We start from the raw sequence: 20,867 nt of genomic DNA, 5'->3' as shown, positions 1-20,867 counted from the left end.
AGTGTTGCAGCGCAAATCACTAGGGTTGGCTTACTGTGCACCCCGGAGATGTTCCATGAGTGTTGTGGTGGGTTTTCCCGTGCAACATCGATGGGATTCAACACTGCCCCAGATTTACAAAGTGATATAAACCTAGTGAAGCATCGATTCCGTACCCCTTTCGAAATATGTTTATTTCTCCTCATTGTTTTCTCTTTCCTTTCTGCAGCACACATAGAAAGACGAAAACGCCTCTTAGGATTGTCTCTAGTTATGAAGGTACTCCTTTCTGAACATAAAAAATCCTGCATGCAACGGAGGCCCCCTCCACATGCCCCCATTGGTGCAAGGCAGACGAAATGGCGCCAGCGAGGGAGAAAGGACAGAAATGCGCAGTATTGCTTAAATCGTATGGTTTTTTTCCTGTTTAAAAAGCTTTATTTCAAAGTTAGAGAAATGTTAAACATCAATACAAATAAAATGATATACAATGAAAAAATTCAAAAGTCAATATAAAATTATACCTTCAAATTTAGTCCCAAAACTGGGAATTAAAACAGTGCCTAAAAAAGAGCTTAGGTAAGATTTTTTTGTAAAAAGGAGAGAGAGGAAAGAGAGAGAAGAAAGGAAAAGGTAAAAAAAAAGGGGGGGGGGGGAGAGGGAGAGAATAATATAAAGGCAAAATACTAAAACAATATCAGTAACAACTGTAAGAATTAATAATAAACAAATCATAACGAAAGAAAAGGGTACTTTAAATGTTAACAAAGATAATCAAGGAACATGTTTAGAAAGATACGCTGTAAGTGGTGACCATATCAAATCTTTTTTAATTAACAAAGGCACGGAGGCAGCAAAAGCACGATCAAGTCGGTGGTGATGACATAACAAGGTCCACCAAGCCTGATATGAGATCTTTAAAGTATCTTTCCAATTGGTTGTGATGATTTGGAGTGAAATGGCTATGAATAGGTCTATGAATCTGTGAGCATTGCGATGAGCAGCCCATAATGGGGAGGAGCCTCCTAAAAAAAAAAGTGTGACATCAAAAGTAACATTTGTGGATAAAACATCATTTAATTTGGACCAAATTCGAGACCATAAGGATTTACCCAGCGGCAATGGAAAAACATATGAAGAAGATCACTATCTTCACATGGACATGATCAGCATTTTTTGGAATCAAGTAATTTAAATTTGTATTAATCGGACGGGGTAAAAAAAAGACGATTATAGAAGAAAGAGTTTGTGTAGTACTAGCTGAACGGGAGGAAGTATGTATCTTGGACCAGACCAAACAGATTCCCAGAGCTGAAAAGAAAACTCCTGGGAAAGATCCTTCTCCCATAATAGTTCTATGGGCGACTTCGATCTATCTACTACCGGACGGGTGAGCAATTTATAGATGGCAGCAGCTCTAAGAGGGATAGAAAAATCAGTTAAGGAGGCTGACGCCTGACCAAGAGTGGTAGAAGAGGGTAATTGAGTAAGAAGTTGATTGATAGAGGCTGTCAGAAGAGGATAATGAAGAGAGTGAGTGTTAGATATATCGTACAATTTTTGAATATCTGAGAAATCCCTTAAAAGGTTGTCCTTCATTAAATGATCACAAATGATGATGCCTTTATCAATCCATTCCATCCAAAAAAGTGCACTATTGTTGATCTTCAAAAATGTATTGTACCATATTGGGGTTTGGGAAAAAAGTCCTTAGGAGAAAGATGAGATAGAAACAGAGAAAGAACGAGGGCTTTGGAGTGATTAAAAATAGAAGTGGAAAAACGTTTCAGAGGTTGTGATAAACGAGTAGCAGTGAGGAATGTAAAAGGTTGGAATTGAGCGAGTTCAAGTGAACTTCAAGCTGTTGCGGAAGGGCAAGAAGAATCAGATAAAAAAGGCCAAATTTGCTTAAGTGAGAAGGCAGAATGATATCGGTTGATGTTCGGAAAATTAACTCCACCTAAATCTTTGGGTTGTTGGAGACGGGAGAGAGAAATCCTAGCTTTACGATTATTCCATAGAAATTTTGTGAGAGAACGATTAATGGTGCTGAAGAAGTAGAGCGGGAGGTAAACAGGAAGCATAGATAGATAAAAGGTAATAATTGGAAGATGCATAATTTTAATAGTGGCTAGTCTACCCCACCAAGATAAAAAAAGAGGGGACCATCTATCAATAAGAGCAGAGAGCTTTTTAAGTATATCAGAAAGACTAATCTTGATGGTTTCCCTAACAGTGCTAGCGTAAAGGACGCCTAAACATTTGATGTATTTGGGATTCCACTCGAAACCAGAACCGAGAAACATATGAGATAGACAAAATTTATGAAGAGGTAAAACTTCAGATCTGTCAATGTTCAGTTTATAGCCAGAGACTGATGAGTATTCCTGAAACAGAGAAAAAAGAGTAGGTAAAGAAGTGGGAGGGTTGGAGATATAAAGCCAAATATCATCTGCGTAAGCGGTGAACTTAAATGTCGATATTCTGAAAACGGAACCCTGTATATAAGGATGAAAGCCTAATTTTTTCAAGAAAGGGCTCTAAAGCAAGACTAAAAAGAAGTGGGGAAAGGGGACACTCCTGTCTTGTTCCTCGATGAAGCGAAAAGTATTTAGATTGACAACCGTTAACCCATATAGAAGTAGAAGGGTCAAAATAAAGCCATTGAATATATCTAATGAATGGGGGGCTAAAACCATGCCATCTCAGTGCTCCAAACATAAAATCCCAGCTCACTCTGTCAAATGCTTTTTCAGCATCAAGCATCCATTTTAGAGGCTAGGTGAATAATATTGAATTATCTGTTATAGATCTGCCCTTAACAAACCCAGATGGATGGATATTGATAAGATCAGGAATCACATTATTGATACGGATGTCCAAAATTTTAGCGAATATTTTACAGTCAGTGTTGATTAAAGAGATGGGTCTGTAATTCTTACAAAAGGAGGGGTCTTTATCCTTTTTAGGGATTAAACAAAGCATTGCTTGAGGGAAGGTACCCTTGGATTCTCCTTCATCAAGAAAGTAATTTATTAGAGAGAATAAATGAGGTATTGGTAATGTTTTAAAATGAAGATAAAACCGAACTGTGAAGCCATCTGGACCAGGGGTTTTGTCCTTGTGTAGAACACTAACAGCATTAATAATTTCCTTTTCTAAAATAGGAGCATCCAATGACTTAAGATCAACAGAGGCAACAGGAGTTTGAGGGGGAGAATGAAAGAACAAATCAATTTGAGTAGAAGAAGGAGTGGACTCTGGAGTGTAAAGGGAAGTATAGTACTAAACAAAACAATCAAGTATACTGTCATCAGTGGTGTGGCGAACACCAGAGTTATCAGTAATCACAGTAATTTTAGATTTCTGTTTTTTAATTTTAAGATACTTAGCCAGAGATTTACCCGCTTTATTCCGTCCACCATACATTTTAGCATTAAATTGAAGGAGGTTATTACAAGCCGAATCCCATGTGTGTTTTCTTAACTGTATTTTCGCTTTGATAAGAGAGGAAAGAGTATCGTTAGAATTAGTGGTGAAGTATTGATGTTCAAGGGCTTTGATTTGTTTAAGAATAAGAGAGGATTCTGAAAGGGCTTTCTTCTTATTTTGAGATACGAAATCAATAATAAAGCCTCTGGCAGTGGCTTTAAAAGCATCCCAAATTAAGCGAAATTGAGGAGTAGAAGAAAAATTATTGAGAAAGAAATTTTAATGAAAAGTGTGAATTGTTCAACAAACTGGGTATCCAAAAGAAGAGAATTATTGAAGCGCCATCGGCGGGAAATAGGGGTAGGGGTAGGAAAGTCCATATCTAGAATGATAGGGGCATGATCTGAGATTAGGATAGAGCCAATCTCTGAGTTTGTCATAAACGGTAGGGCATGTTGGGTTAGAAAGATGTAGTCAATACAAGAATAAGACTTATGAACGGGAGAAAAAAAAGAGAATTCCAATGTGTCAGGGTGAGAAACCCTCCATGAATCAACAAGGCTTCTAGATGTAATTGCTTTATAAAAAGTTTTTTGCATTTTATTGGGGATGTATTTGGTTTGTGAGTTGCGATCCAAAAAAGGATCCATCAGTTGATTACAGTCACCACCCAAGATCAAATCATCCACGGCATGTGAAGAGAGAAAAGAGGAAACAACATTCCAGAATTGAAGATCAATAACATTCGGACCGTAAATGTTACAAAAGGAAAGTGGAGTATCATTAACATTAACATTTAGAAACAACCATCTATCATTATTATCTTGAAACTCATTTTGTACTTGAACATTTAGAGATCTATGAAACAAAATAACCACACCATTTTTGTTATTCACTGCAGGGGAACAAAAAACATCACCTACCCATTGTTTACATAATGAAGACAAATCTTGTAACTTAAGGTGTGTCTCTTGTAACAAAGCAACGTGGCATTTTAGTTGTGCTAAGTGAGATAAGACACGTTGCTTCTTAACAGGGTTACGAATACCTTTAACATTCCAGGATACTACGCGAAAACCTTTCATCTATAACGTACAACTATGAGTAGGCTTGAAAGTAGAAAACATGCCAGAGAAAGAAAGAACAGAAGTGATAAGTAAAGGAGCTGAAGATAGTTTGGAAAAAAGGTAAGTAGCGAAGAGAAAGAAGAAACTTGTGTAAATTGCCCACAAAGGAAAAAGGAAAGGAAAACAGTGAAGTACCATATGATGAGAGTAAAGAGAAGAAATTAGAGGATTAGAAAGGATAAAAGGAAGAAGCAAGAGAAAGAGAAAATATAGAGAAAATAAAATAAAATAGGGAAAGCAGTAAAATTAGGGAGCAAAATCTCCCGAAAGAATTAGGAAAGAAAGCATGACGGAAAGCCAAAAGGCTTTAGTCATGGTGGTCAGAAAAGAGAGAACAAATAACATTATTGAGGGAGGGGGGGTGGCAAAAGCGAAACCAAAACAGCCACACCAATGAGGGGAGCATCAAGAACAAAAATCAACAATTTGACAACAGAAGAAAAGGAAGGGATGAAACACCCCAAAAAGAGAGTAATAAACAAATGAGACAAAGATAAAGGGGGCTTACCAGGCAAAAGGGAACAAATCAACTGAAAACGTCAGACAAAATAGACGAACGGATGATGATGGAAACTGGAGTCTTCACGACAGCACGAGAGAAACCTAAAAACAGATGAAAGAACAATTAACATGACATAAGACATATGCAGGACCTAAAGAAAAATAGATCAGAAAACATTAACCAAACAATCAGTGTTTGCCAAGATCCATATGTTCTTCTCGATGTGTATGAATAAACTTCTGGAGGTCAGCTGGGTCGTCGAATGAAAATGTTCTGTCCTTATAAGTCACTTTGAAAAAACAGAGGTGTATAAGACCATAGCGAGCGTTCATAGATTTTAAGGTTGGTCTGAGATCTAGGAACTCCTTTCGTCTACTGGCAGTTGGTTTTGAAGCATTCTGACTAAAAAAGACCTTATGACCGGACCAAAACATCTGCGTGTGTTGTTTGGCAGCAGCGAGGATTGCCATTAGGTCAGAGTATAGCAGAAAATAGGCAATGATGCCTCTTGGTTTGGTAGCATAAGATGCATTATGAGGCCCTAATCTGTGCGCTCTTTGAATATTGAAATCAACTGACTTTGGAAGGCCAACAATCTGCAAAACCTGGGACTTCAAGAAGGAGATCATGTCAGAACCTTCGGAACCCTCAGGAATACCATAAATGCGTAGGTTATTATGCTGGTTACGATTTTCCAAGTCCTTAGTAGACATTTTAAGTAGGTTAACTTCCTTAGAGAGAGTCTCAACTTTAGCGATAACATCCTGTGCATCGCTTACCTTCTGTTCAACATCAGAAAGTCTCATGTCAAGGCCGGACCATTTTTCTTCAATCCTTTTGAAGGGTGGTGGTAGTATCCGACATGAAAGGGCAAAAGAGACGCAATTCATCCATGATGTCTTCTAACGTGATGGGAAGAGGAGACTTGGTTGGAGAGGATGGATCCTTCTTAAGACGTTTGCTGTTAGTAGCTGTAGAATCCTTACGACTTCCAGAAGAGGACCCTGAAACTCCATGAGGCTTGTTAGATTGCGTTAGATCCATGTTGAGACAACGAGGAGAAAAGTAAATAAAAGTCAAGAGCGCAAATTATAAAAGGCAAGAATAGGGTACAAAGTCTTAAAGTCACAAGGAATAAAATCGATGAAGAATCCAAAGACGAAGAGCCAGCAAACAAGTAGATGCCGTGTGAATACAAAACGTTGAAAGACAGCCGAGATATTGGTAGAGTTAATCCAGTGGCAGAGTTCAACGCTAAAACAATCGGAATAAAAAAGTTCCAACAGTTATTAGGAGAAAAACTGCTGAAAAAAAAAGTGCTGTCTTCATGACGAAGATATTGGTTCCAAAATCCAGATGACAAATAGGAGAGCAACTTATTTGGATACTAAATGCCGTACATAACCCAGCCTAACGCGCATAGAAAAAAGGGCCACAATGCACAGTGCGCAGTCAGGAACGTGAGATACAAAGTGGGTAAATACAGTCCAATAATGTTGGATTTATCCTTTTGCCTTGCAATCAAAAAACCTGCGCATATATTATACCAGCAGAAAATGATTCTGGAAGCCATGCAAAGTTATCATGCCAAACAAAAGCGCAAATATTGGTAGCCACAGTGCTGATCAGAGCTGGAGTAACTCACTTGCAGTGCACTTATGGTGACAGCAACAGTATCAGGCAAGTTGAGGTGAGATAGGATGCGCAGTGACAAGCGCCCACATTCCATCAACACTGAGAAAACCAAGCTGAGGCAGAGCAAAACACGATGATTGGAGCCCAAAAAACAACTGCAGCTGCAATACTGGGCAGAGTAGGCAAGCTTCGCTGTACCAGCAGTGCACACACTGGCTGTCACGATATCGAGGATCCTGAGATAAACTGTGCAGCGCCGCTCCGAGCGCGCACAAAATGGCGGCGGCAATGCCGGGGAAAACAAACAAATACAAAGATGAGCAAAAAGTGCACTCAAACTAACAAAGCATCGGTTGGAAACTCGCCACTACATTCCAGGCGGTCTCCTACGCAGACACTCCATTCCGTAAGCGGATATCAAACCGCTAAAGGGTCTCTTCGCGTCTCAAAGCAGCTCGACGCTGCAGGGCCCTCTCAGGGAGAGGCCATCTTGTCGCCGTCGCCGCGCGCCTCGGTGTAGAATGTTTTACATTTTTAAAAAACTTTGAAATGTTGGAGCTGGAGGTTTCTAGCAGGCAATATGGTCCATGAGCCACATAATCGTCTTTAATGGAGCTCCATACCCTCATACCATTGAATATGATAACCTTGTGTGATGCGGTTGATATGTTATGGACCCTGCGATGGTTGGACTCTGCAATGGTTGGACCCTGTGGTGGTTGGACCCTGCGATGGTTGGACCCTGTGGTGGTTGGACCCTGCGATGGTTGGACCCTGCGATGGTTGGTCCATGCGGTGGTTGGACCCTGCGATGGTCAGAAACCTGATGTTTCATTGGTGTCATGTGTAAATGGTGACGCGTCACATGGTTGATGCATAATGATATAGAACAGAACTGAAATACATAAGGGGCGTCCTTTGTTTACCTGCATGTCTGCCTTCTGCTTTATTAGAGCACGCGCACAAGTCGCCCAACTATGGGTTTCTTTGCGTCTCTAGGGACAAGCACCCAGAATAAGAAGGGGCATGTCAACCCCAACCCTGACCCCAAAGCTTCTCCCACCCCAGGTGACGCCATGACACAGCAGACTTGAAGGAGGGCTTCTAAGCACAGACTGGCTGGAGAGCCTGGGGTGAGGAGGAGGCTGAGGTCGGTGTCCTGGAGACAGGTCTAAATGAGGATGAATGTTCTCGTGCTGGCCCAGTCCATTCTGCAAGGCCCCCCCCCCTCCCTCACCGCCCCCTTCTGGGAGAATCAGGCCTCTGTCATCTGGAGGAGCCACCAGCCGAGAATCCATCTCTGACAAGCGTCATCTCACCAAAGGTCGTCTTCCCGAGCAGCCATCCTGGCTGAGACAAAGTAAAATTAAGGTTGACAAATGGTTTCACCCGAGCCTGATCGAATCTCACGAAAGTGAAAAAAGAGAGAAAACATCTTATATCTCCCAGTTGGTCAAGAGAGGTAAGAATAATGTATTTAAGAAAAGCGAGAGGGCAACAAACACTCAGCAAACCTGGTAAGTGAAATGAAGGGAAAGTGCAAGTAGTCGGGTGGGGAAGCAAATTCAAAGAAAAAAGCACTGGCAACAACAATAGGTCTGGCTTGTACATGAAAGGGATTTTGTGTGATTGATAGATTTAGGCAATCAATAAGTCAACATACATGCACTCAGTCACTCTCATGCATCTATTAATCCATCCACTGACTCTTGCATTCATTCACCCTCTGATACAACTGCAATAAAACGCGCACAAAATCAACAACTTGGGCCAGATAAATTAAATGAAGACAAGCAGAAAAAAACGTGTTTGAAAAAACAAAACTAAAGCTAGCAGTGGGTGTGCTTATTGCAGCAATTCGGGAAATAGTCAATTGTGGTTTTAAGGTTCCAGCGCGGCAGTCACACCTGGAGCCACGTGTTACCTCCCATCTTCGAAGGGTGGAGAAAGGATGGACCCTGGAAAGGATGGACCTTGGAAAGGATGGACCTTGGAAAGAGACATCCCATAATGGTCTCCTGGCCACGTGGGAAGCTGCGCACTGAAGACCAGATGAGTGGCAAACAAACAACCCATTAGTAGTGCCTGGAGAGCTGTAGTACCCTCTTAAGAAACATTAAAATAACAAGCATTGGCAAAGCCAGAAAGTGTTGCCTACAAGAGAGCAATGTTTGTTAGTCATGTTGTACAGAGCACAGCTGGTTGCTGCATTATTGAAAAGAGAAAAAAAGGCTGTGCCTCAGCCAGCATATAGTGTTTTTTATTTTGTAATCCCATCGAGAGGGCGGAACGGGCGGTATCACAGAGGGAGGGCCAGTATGACACACAAAGGGTGTGGGGAAATCATTGGCAGGGCTCGGCCAGCGGTGTCCGTGTCGTAGCAGTTTTTTTGTTATGGCGGGGGGGGGGGGGGTGAGGGCAAGTAACAACATGGGGGTGGGGAGAAAGACATGACAATGCAAGGGAGGGCAGATTCATGGCAGTACGTTTTTAAAAAAATGCGCTATAAAGCGGCCAGTGTTGGCCACATCGTATAGCAATATGTTTGTTACTACTGGGGCAACTCATACAGGAGGAAGGGGCAAGCAACAACGTGGGGCTGCGAGGGGCAGCAGAGGGCAGGGCGGGGCAAGCAACAACAGGGGGATGGGAGGGGCAGCAGAGGGCAGGGAGGGGCACGCGACAACAAGGGGTGGAGGGGCAGCAGAGGGCATGGAGGGGCAAGCAACAGCATGGGGGTGGGAGCGGCAGCAGAGGGCAGGGAGGGGCAAGCAACAACATGGGGGTGGGAGGGGCAGCAGAGGGCAGGGAGGGGCAAGCAACAACAGGGGGATGGGAGGGGCAGCAGAGGGCAGGGAGGGGCAAGCGACAACAAGGGGGTGGAGGGGCAGCAGAGGGCATGGAGGGCCAAGCAACAGCATGGGGGTGGGAGCGGCAGCAGAGGGCAGGGAGGGGCAAGCAACAACATGGGGGGGGGAGGGGCAGCAGAGGGCAGGGAGGGGCAAGCAACAACAGGGGGGTGGGAGGGGCTGCAGAGGGAATGGAGGGGCAAGCAACAGCATGGGGGTGGGAGGGGCAGCAGAGGGCACGGAGGGGCAAGCAACAACAAGGGGGGTGGGAGCAACACTACGCACCAACACTGCAAGCATGATGAGCAGGACCGGACTGGCCGTAGGGGGCACCGGGTGTTTCCCCGGTGGGCCACCAGGTTGGGGCTGGTTTTAGGTCCCTGGAGGGCCTTTTTTGTTACTGGGGGCCGGCAATATCAGCCCCATGTAACAAAATCAGCTTTAACTGGCCCTGCAAACAGCTCGGCCACATCCCCTCCTCCCCCTAGGAGGGCCAGCCAAGCAGTGTGCTAGGGTCAGTTTCGCTTCCCAGTCCGGCCCTGATGAGGAGGGCGGGAGGGTGCAAACAATAACCTGGACAGCTGATGAGAGCAAGACCTCGGCAAGCTACGATACGGAAAGCGGGAGGAGTGAACAACATGGACAGCGGAATCAGGATGGGAGGGCAGGCAACAACGCGGATATTGGGAGGTGGAAGCAGCCGGAACAAAGTGCGCGTGAAAGAGCAAGTTGATGCAAGCAAGAGGAAGACACATACATTCGCATGGAGTGCTTCAACAAAAATAGGAAAGTATTACCCAAAACATGAGCAGTGGAAGGACACAGGTACTTTGGCCATGTTCCAAGGGACGGTCAAACAGAAGAAGAGGATCTCAAGCCCATAGTATTAACAAACCAGTGAGCAAATAAGAGTGACAAAAAAGCAAGCCAATGGTAAGCAATCAGAGGGCTCTAGGCCCAGTGGAAGCTAAGAAAATGTCTCACAAGGGACAATGCGTGCGCTGTTTCAAGTGAGACCTAAAAGGAGAAGAAAGGAGAAATGAAAGGAATACATTGAAAACTAAAGGTCTGCTCAACCATCCCGAACACAGAAATGTTTTCCGCTAGATGTACACGTCTTCACAAAATGCAGTCATTCACTGGGCAAGAGAAGCAATGACTGATGTAGACCAAACCATTACCATGGTAGGCAGGGGGGGTTGGAGCTGTTCAGCCACTCCCTCAAATCCTGGGGGCAGAAAGTTACTGTGATGATTAATATTGGGGCCCATCAAGAGGGGTTGTATATTGTTTTGACAACTGCAATCTGATATATATTTGTAATTGTATAAATGCATGCCCGAAGGTTGCCAGGTAATGCACACTTGAGTACGTCTGTGTTGTATATAGGATCGAGACATTTGCAAAGGTTAGAGACATAATCGGTCACTGGGGACATTCATGTCAGATTCCTGTTCGGATCTGATTATTGAGATGAGCCATGACAGAGTAAGTAGGCCTTCCTGACCTATTGTGAGAAGCATAAGTTAAAGGCAAGAGGCCTTTATGAGTGGATTGCTATGACACTGCACTAAAGCGGTAAACAGGGATTTTGGTAACGCAATCTCACAGATTACCGTAGTGAGCAATGTACTGTGACCGTCAATGTTTTGTCTCAAATATTTCTGACCAATGCCGCATTTGGGTGATCTGAATAAAATGTAATCAGAAATCCAGAAAAGACTATGGTAAATAAAATGCTTATACTAGCACGTGAAAACAAGCATTGGTAGAGCCAATCTGTCTGGCTCTAACAAACTGGTGCGTTGGGTTCTATTTTCACTGCAAGCATACGCCACTGAACTAAAACAAAGACAAAAGAAAATATTTCACCACCTAAACGTTGCAACCATTTGTTTGCAATAAACAAAAATTAATATTACAATAAAATAATAATTTTATATCATTGTAGTGAAATGGTACTAGAGGTGATTAACATGGAGGTGTATTTAAAAGAGGGCTAACTTCCTTGTAGCTTAAAAGGAGATTCTTAGTGGTGTAAAGGAAAAGCACTTTGATCTTTGAAGTGCTTACTGCTGAAGACATAAACACAATGAATGACTTAAAAAAGAGGAAAAATTGAGAACACATTGGCAAAGAATGATTTCTCACTGAAATACACTTCTGTGCTTAATTTTAGGCCTGGGCGGTGAACTCCACTACGTTTGCGGAGTTTGCAGAGATTTCCACACTCCACGCTCTACGCACGTGAAGTTGCAAAAATCGCAGAGCAGGGTTTTTTCCTCTCTTATGCTCGCCAACGTTCAGTTGGTAAGTGCGAGCAAGAAAAATCCAACGCTAGACCACCTCCCAGAGAGAGTTCTCAACGCAGGGGTTTGTGGATGGTCGCGACCCCTCACGGTGAGAAACCTTCCGTTTGCATTGAGGAAGCGACAGCTCAAGTAGAAAACCTACTCGAGCAGTAGAAAGAAACAGCACCCTCCTGCGCTGTGCATGGTGCAGTTAGCGCTGATTTTCCAGTGTGGGACAAAAATCCAGCACTATAAATCAGCGCAACGGCACAAACTAATGTACTCCGCCACTTGTGGAACTCCACATAGCACGGCAGAGTTTTTGGGTCAATACCAGGAGTTCAGAGACCCAGGCCAACTTAAATGCCAGGGCCCTAGGCAGGTCACTCCAGCTTGCTTCACCATCGCCCATACCAGCGGTGCCAATAACATTTCAGGCTATTTCCGGCGCCAAAAGCTATAATAATGGCTTGGCAGGCAGCCTAAAATATATATATTATATTAATAATAAACTGTTGTTCTACTCATCTCTAAATTAGACAGACAGCACCACTATGTGGCAGCTGTCATAAGTGCCGGGCTTGACAAATAAATGCTGGTGCCGAGCACCGGAAGCCACTGGCTCAAATTAAATACTGACTGCCTGTGACAATCTGTTTTCTGAAAATCAGAGGATAATTTAAGGGTGGGGTGACCGAAACGATCAATAAAACATTAACAATAAATTAGTCATGGTCAAACTGTGTGTCCCAGATTAAAATCAATCACCAAACAAATGTTATCAAAATTGGAGATGGTGGTCAGTACATGTGCTTGAGTCAATATCTATCACCCCTGAGACACAGATGGAAGGCAGAAATGCCAGCACACACTGGGGTGTCCTAGCTGAACCCACAAACGGATGGAAAGTCACGGTGGCCCTCTGCAGCACGCTCACAGGAGTGCAGGATGGAAGATTAAACCAAGAAGAAGCAGACAAAATGCACCAACACGTCTTATGTGTAAATACCGAGCTGGCATTTACAAACCTCTGAGATGTGACGTCAGCGACACGGACAAGAAGCTGTGGCTGAAAGAGCAACGCTTGAGACGATAATGGGAAGTAACTATCGATGCTGCAGAAATGACTCACAGACCTCACAACTGGAGCGAGGGGCGACCGAAGAGGAACAATGGGGCTTATTGGTGAGAGGCCCGCAGCACCAGAGCGTCATGTTTTATGATGCTCCGGCAGCGCAAACCTCTCGACCATATCTATGAAGTCACGCAAAGCCACTTTAGATATGGAGTAACGCAAAGCAGCACAAGTCGCTGCGTTGCCTTATGCTGCACCAGGGAGGTGTTCCATGGGCTTCCCATGGAACACCCGTGGAGTTTGACGCTGCCCCAGATTTACTTACTCTCGTAAGCCTGGGACAGCACCAACACCTTACGCCTCCCAGAGCAGACATAAGTAGGAAAAATATTGTTGTGTTTCTCCTCGTTTTTTCTTCTTTTCATGTGCGCTGTATTCTGCAGCAACCATAGCAAGAGGAAAATACCTCTCAGGATTGTTTTTGTGCAGGAAGGTGCCCCTTTTTTGCACAAAACCAGTCCTGCATGCACCCTTGCACCATGGCGCACTGTGCCTGTGTTGGCGCTAGGCGGCCAATACTACCCCAGCGCATGGGGAAGGTCAGAACTCACTGCATTTCTTAAATGCAATGCGTTCCTGCCCTTTCACATTGGCATAGGGCAGCGCAGCAGGAAGACTTGCGGCGCTGCCCTGCGCCAAAGCCCATAAATGAGGCCCAGAGTTTTAAGGGCTATGAGCCGCTATGAGCAGTGCTTAGGTTGTAAACGCAGCAGTGCTGGTGCCCAATGCTGTGCTCAGAAGCCCGCGGCCGGTGCTATTACATGTTGGCGCTCCGAACACAAAGGCTGCTGGTCTTAAATCCTCCGCGGCCCTCTTTAATCCACCAGCAGACACTCCCAGCCCCTTTATCTCACTCCTGCAGGCTCCTGCTTTCTCCGCTTGTGAGGCTTTCGCCGGTGTTTCTCTTCCACCGCCTTTCCATTTCTTTTGTCTGTTCAATCTCTCGATTTCTCGGGAAATGTTTGATGAGGAAAAATAAAACGCTGGTCCCAAAAAAAGGGTCCCAAAAAAAGGGGGTGCTTCGCCCCCACTGGCTCAATTTAAGCACTGGCTATCAGGCTTCTGTTGTTCAACAGACATGGAAGTCATGGCCGCTGTTTTAAACCAGCATCTTTTACTCAAGTGCTCCAACTTGAGCACAAAAGAATCGAATATAGGAAGGTGGTGGTGATCCACCCTCTGCGCTCCAAACAAGAGTGACCCGCAAAGATGGCGGAATCACTGGAACCAATGGCAGCGACGACAGACAAAGGAGTAAGAAGAAGAGGTCGCCCAATCGACCCCCTCGTGATAAACTGTTCACCTGTAGCAGCGCAGCGCCCTGACAGCGCCTGGGGTCCAACCGGAACGCTTCCTCTGTCAGAGCTGGGAATATCCTGGGGTAGTTGGACTTTTATTAGGAAACTAACACAGAAAGGAAACTCTCTGTGACGTATGCGAGACCGCGAGATCATTTTTCAGAAAAAATAGGCTTGAAAACCATCCCAATGAAGCCGAGACATTAATGCAGGGAACTCACATCCATTTCCCCAGGGGGCACAAAGTCTGCTCTGTAGTGTGCCCGAGGGCCGCATTGATGGCAGCATGGTGGGAGTGGGGGGTGTCGACCCGGGTTTAGGTGGTGGCAGAGGAAGGCAATGATGTTGTGGTCAGTGAGTCATTGGGTCATGTTGAGGGCTGCTTTCAACGCTGTCCTCGAAATGATGCCGCTAACCTCTAATAAGCCATAGATCTAACAAGACTGTCTTCTGCTGCCTCTGAGTTGCTACCCCTTTATCGCCCCTTGGGGTAAGGCTTGAGAGACTCAAGTGTAAAAAAAAGTACATTGATTATTATATTAGAATGAAATAGAATTGCACAATGTGAAATCAAAAACAGAGTATCAATCCTGGCTTCCCCACTTGACCAAATTGTGTGAGCCTAGGCAATTGGCTAATTTCATTTTGCCTCCTTTTTCTTCAGTATGCTATAAATGCACCATGAAATACATAAGCTCAGGATATATGTTGTACAAAACCTTCTTTTATGTTTGCTTTAATGAATTATAAGGTACATATGTAATAACTCAGGCTACCCAGAGAGTTCCATGTGACAACTGACGAGGCTCTTAGTTCAATATTGTCATTGTTGCCCGGGTGGGAAGAGGCATAAATGTTTCTACATTCATTTTTGAAAACTATTAGTTTAGAAAAATATATTTATATTCTGAATGCACTAATATGATCTGGTGCACTGAGGTGGAAGGCGTCTGCATGTATTAATAAAAGACACTTTTTTGAACTCTGAAGAAATTGCATCATATTTTTGCACATTTGTTTTCAAGATTTCTTTAAAAAATATTGTGCTCCTAATGTTAAGTGGTGCATGGCACTTTATTTTTTTTTTTTCTTTTATTTTGGTTAACGTGTACATAAACGATTACCCGTGTATTTCATATCTTTCTGAATGTTAGTGCTGTGTGGAATAAACAGCAGTCTAGTGCAGTCGGTTAGCTGGGAGGGCGCCGGTAAACATCAGGAGGGCCGCGTGCAGCCCCTGTGCGGTACTTTGAGTATTACTTTGTGAAGCTCTGGGCGAAGTGTGGCCCTGGTCCAGGGTCCCAGCCTTTCAGGGGACCCTGATAAGAGCCAGCTGTGTTCTGCAGATACCTGCCCTGATGATCTTGAATAGTTTTCATATAATAGAATGTATTTTTTAATTGTGATGTTTTGGACTTGTATTGGTGACCACTACCAATTTACTTCTCCAGGACCTGAAGAAGCCTTGTACTGGCGAAACGTGCTGGCGCCGTGTTTTCTGCTCATTTTTGAAGACGCATGAAAAAAAGAAAGCTCACAAGTAGACGGTTGGTTTGTGTTGTTGTTTGTGGCCTACATTGTAACTATGCTTAATACTTCTTTCGGTTGCCTCTCGATTATGTGTAAAAAAATACAAATATCAACATATTTCCGCAGTTTCAATCAGTCATCTAACTCGGAGCAATCTACTCCCTCCTCCCAGTGCACTCCCTACTCTCAGCCAAAACACTTCTGTGGGTGTCTGTCCTTTTGTAGAGACAAACACCCGTTGCGTGGATTACATGTAGTATATGTAAAATAGTTATGGAAATCATGCTCCTTGCCAAAAAGCGCTTCATTGCCTCAGCAAAGATGGTAAGCACATTATAAATCCAAGTACTAGACTATATTTCAGTGGCAAATTAAAAATGACAACTGGATAATGGATTTCAGTGCATTTGTATAAAACAAAAAAAACATAAAAATAAGATGCCGATATGTAGTTTAATGAAACTGATTTAGAAAAGCCTCCGCCTTCTCTTTCCTCTAATACTATGACCTGCTGATCCTAGTGTACACCTTCCTGCCTACAGGATGGCGGTGTGCTCCCAGCTTTGGTATTCTTCCGCCTCGTTGTTCTTTACATTCTGTGGCGGCCATTTTAAAACGGGACTATGAACAGCTCCCTCTAGGGAGAAAGTCAATCACTGCTGCCCCACCCTTGCCTGTCTCTAAGAGTGCGAATAATCACTGTTTGCTGCAGCAGTGGGTGGCTGATGGGGGCTGGCAAATAAAATCAGTTTGCGGCAGCAGTGGGTGGTTGTTGGGGGATGGTAAATGAAGTCAGTTTGGTGCAGCAGTGGGTGGTTGTTGGGGGCTGGTAAATAAAGTCAGTTTGCCGCAGCAGTGGGTGTTTATTGGGGGCTGGTAAATAAAGTCAGTTTGCGGCAGCAGTGGGTGGTTGATGGGGACTGTTAATAAGGTCAGTTTGGTGCAGCAGTGGATGGTTGATGGGGGCTGGTAAATAAAGTCAGTTTGCGGCAGCAGTGGGTGGTTGTTGGGGCTGGTAAATAAAGTCCGTTTGCGGCAGCAGTTGGTGGTTGATGGGGGATGGTAAATACAGTCAGCTTGCGGCAGCCGTGGGTGGTTGATGGGGGCTGGTAAATAAAGTCAGTTTGCGGCAGCAGTGGGTGGTTGATGGGGCTGGTAAATAAAGTCAGTTTGCGGCAGCAGTTGGTGGTTGATGGGGGATGGTAAATAAAGTCAGCTTGCGGCAGCAGTGGGTGGTTGATGGGGGCTGGTAATAATGTCAGTTTGGGGCTCAGTGGGCTGCTTGATAGGGGCTGTTAATAAGGTCAGTTTGGTGCAGCAGTGGGGTGGTTGACGGGGGCTGCTTATAGGGTCAGTTTGGTGAACCAGTGGGGTGGTTGATGGGGGCTGCTAATAAGGTCAGTTTGGTGCAGCAGGGGGGTGGTTGATGGGGGCTGGTGAATAAAGTCAATTTGCGGCAGCAGTGGGTGGTTGATGGGGGCTGGTAAATAAAGTTAGTTTGCGACAGCAGTGGGTGGTTGTTGGGGACTGGTAAATAAAGTCAGTTCACGGCAGCAGTGGGTGGTTGATGGGGGCTGGTACATAAAGTCAGTTTGCGGCAGCAGTGGGTGGTTGATTGGGCTGGTAAATAAAGTCAGTTTGCGGCAGCAGTTGGTGGTTGTTGGGGGATGGTAAATAAAGTCAGCTTGCGGCAGCAGTGGGTGGTTGATGGGGGCTGGTAAATAAAGTCAGTTTGCGGCAGCAGTGGGTGGTTGATGGGGCTGGTAAATAAAGTCAGTTTGTGGCAGCAGTTGGTGGTTGATGGGGGATGGTAAATAAATTCTGCTTGCGGCAGCAGTGGGTTGTTGTTGGGGGCTGGTAAATAAAGTCAGTTCACGGCAGCAGTGGGTGGTTGATGGGGGCTGGTAAATAAAGTCAGTTTGCGGCAGCAGTGGGTTGTTGATGGGTCTGGTAAATAAAGTCAGTTTGCGGCAGCAGTTGGTGGTTGATGGGGGATGGTAAATAAAGTCAGCTTGCAGCAGCAGTGGGTGGTTGATGGGGGCTGGTAATAATGTCAGTTTGGGGCTCAGTGGGCTGGTTGATAGGGGCTGTTAATAAGGTCAGTTTGGTGCAGCAGTGGGGTGGTTGACGGGGGCTGCTAACAGGGTCAGTTTGGTGAAGCAGTCGGGTGGTTGATGGGGGCTGCTAAAAAGGTCAGTTTGGTTCAGAAGTGGGGTGGTTGATGGGGGCTGGTGAATTAAGTCAATTTGCGGCAGCAGTGGGTGGTTGATGGGGCTGGTAAATAAAGTCAGTTTGCGACAGCAGAGGGTGGTTGTTGGGGGCTGGTAAATAAAGTCAGTTTTCGTCAGCAGTGTGTGGTTGATGGGGCTGGTAAATAAAGTCAGTTTGCGGCAGCAGTTGATGGTTGATGGGGATGGTAAATAAAGTCAGCTTGCGGCAGCAGTGGGTGGTTGATGGGGGCTGGTAAATAAAGTCAGTTTGCGCCAGCAGAGGGTGGTTGAAGGGGCTGGTAAATAAAGTCAGTTTGCGGCAGCAGTTGGTGGTTGATGGGGGATGGTAAATAAAGTCAGCTTGAGGCAGCAGTGGGTGGTTGATGGGGCTGGTAAATAAAGTCAGTTTGCGGCAGTAGTGGGTGGTTGATGGGGCTGGTAAATAAAGTCGATTTGCGGCAGCAGTTGGTGGTTGATGGGGGATGGTAAATAAAGTCAGCTTGCGGCACCAGTGGATGGTTGATGGGGGCTGGTAAATAAAGTCAGTTTGCGCCAGCAGTGGGTTATTGATGGGGCTGGTAAATAAAGTCAGTTTGCAGCAGCAGTGGGTGGTTGTTGGGGGCTGGTAAATAAAGTCAGTTTGGTGCAGCAGTGGGTGGTTGATGGGGCTGGTACATAAAGTCAGTTTGCGGCAGCAGTTGGTGGTTGATGGGGGATGGTAAATAAAGTCAGCTTGCGGCAGCAGTGGGTGGTTGATGGGGGCTAGTAATAATGTCAGTTTGGGGCTCAGTGGGCTGGTTGATAGGGGCTGTTAATAAGGTCAGTTTGGTGTAGCAGTGGGGTGGTTGATAGGGGCTGTTAATAAGGTCATTTTGGTGCAGTAGTGGGGTGGTTGACGGGGCTGCTAATTGGGTCAGTTTGGAGTGGGGTGGCTGATGGGGTTTGGTAATAGGGTCAGTTTGGTGCAGCAGTGGGGTGGTTGATGGGGGCAGCTAATAGGGTCAGTTTGGTGCAGCAGTGGGGTGGTTGATGGGGGCAGCTAATAGGGTCAGTTTGGTGAAGCAGTGGGGTGGTTGATGGGGGCTGGTAAATAAAGTCAGTTTGGTGCAGCAGTGGGGTGGTTGATAGGGGCTGTTAATAAGGTCAGTTTGGTGCAGCAGTGGGGTGGTTGACGGGGCTGCTAATAGGGTCAGTTTGGAGTGGGGTGGCTGATGGGGTTTGGTAATAGGGTCAGTTTGGTGCAGCAGTGGGGTGGTTGATGGGGGCAGCTAATAGGGTCAGTTTGGTGCAGCAGTGGGGTGGTTGATGGGGGCAGCTAATAGGGTCAGTTTGGTGCAGCAGTGGGGTGGTTGATGGGGGCAGGTAATAGGGTCAGTTTGGTGCAGCAGTGGGGTGGTTGATGGGGGCCGCTAATAGGGTCAGTTTGGTGCAGCAGTGGGGTGGTTGATGGGGGGAGACTGGTAGATGATGCCACTCGAGACCTCTGCCGCACTTGAAGCTTGCTCAGGTGCCTGGGTCTCCCCCTTGACTCTTCCAAGCACATTATTGTTTCAGGTATGCTGCTGCCGTAGGCGGCTATGACCACAGGTGTCGGGATCTGTATTTAATGACGCACCTGCCCCGAAGTCGCTTTGAAGCGGACTTTAAAGAGATATTTACACGTGCACTTTATTTGACGAGTTTGTGAACTCACTGTCAGCGCCCAGCTGGAAGGGCTCCATGGCTGCAATTATATCGCATGGCCCTCTTATCTGTTATTAAGTAGACGGATGCCCGGGGGCGACCCACGCTGTTCCGGCTTGGCTAGCTGCCAGCTAGCCCGTGGCAAGTTGCCGCACCAGCATTCCGAGAGATACAGGCGCGTGCCGGCTTTGGAGAGAAAATCAATCGGGAACATATTGCAGGTTTAATTGCACCGGGGCTCTTTAAACGATAGGGGAGTTGTGAATGTTTTACCAATAATTAATGATTATGTACACATGGCCGACAGGGAATGTGTGACATGATTGTAAATACAAATACACTTAAAGGGTGTTAGCGCGTTCTTTAAATCGCTTTAGAAGATCGATACATGACATTTGGACAGAAGGCGGCCGCGCGCACTGGCGCTCTGACCCTTGACAAGACTGAACAGAGGAAAGCAAACCGGGGCCCAATCACACCTGCTGTGATATTGTGTTTTGCCAAATTGTATACGTTGCGGTGACGTTTTATTTATATAAACTGTTACTATAACTGATTCCCCCATTTTATGAATTTGATGTTAAGTTCTTGTTATTTTTAATCGACACTTAAGCATAAAAAGAGAGGCTGTGACAAGCCTACTCCTTATTCTCAGCTTGAGGGACACGAGGCTACTTATACATTCCTTATATAAATGCTAATATCCGAGCAGGACATCAGATAAAAGAGCCCATCGTGACGCACACGCCTTGAGACACTGATTACCTCTAAGACGACGGTGGAACATCAGTCATTCGGGGTTATTAGAGGCATGCATCAGCCTGGGACAGGGGGTGCTCCAGGGAGGGCGGGGGTGGGGCTGCAACAGGCACTCTGCATGGATTTCAGCACAGGGAGCAGTTTAATTGACTATCGTTTCACACGCCTCCCCCCACCCCCGCGAGATGAATGCGTTAATAAGAGCAGCGCCTCTCAGACCGTTGTCGCACCGTCCTGTCGGATGCCTCACCTCTGAGACAGACACACAGCCTGGCCTGTCAGATTACCAAATGTGTTTGGAGCGAGGCAGCAAACAAAATATGTTTCTGCTTCTCACGCCCAGGAATTAATATGTGTGACACATGCGGCCCTCAGAAAATCCTTCCCGAGACCTTGACAGGCGCAAACCACAGACAGCATCCTTCTCGGCTGTCAAA

The 20,867-nt window shown here is 45.4% G+C and overlaps 1 protein-coding gene across 2 annotated transcripts in view; it reads right to left on the bottom strand.

Annotated features, from left to right (window-relative positions):
* Positions 1–20,867, bottom strand: part of CHRM4 (cholinergic receptor muscarinic 4) — a 581,454-nt gene that overhangs the window by 424,597 nt on the left and 135,990 nt on the right. Inside the window, exon 2 of one of the 2 annotated variants that reach the window (XM_085646682.1) lies at positions 5,047–5,141. The exons of the other annotated variant lie outside the window; for it this stretch is intronic. The gene's annotated coding sequence lies outside the window, so the exon portion shown is untranslated. The remainder of the gene's footprint in view (positions 1–5,046; positions 5,142–20,867) is intronic. 2 annotated transcript variants of the gene reach the window in all.

The sequence above is a fragment of the Triturus cristatus genome, chromosome 3_1 (assembly GCF_964204655.1).
Source record: "Triturus cristatus chromosome 3_1, aTriCri1.1, whole genome shotgun sequence".
NCBI classification, from domain to species: Eukaryota; Metazoa; Chordata; class Amphibia; order Caudata; family Salamandridae; genus Triturus; species Triturus cristatus.
This window is presented reverse-complemented; position numbering and strand designations above follow the sequence as displayed.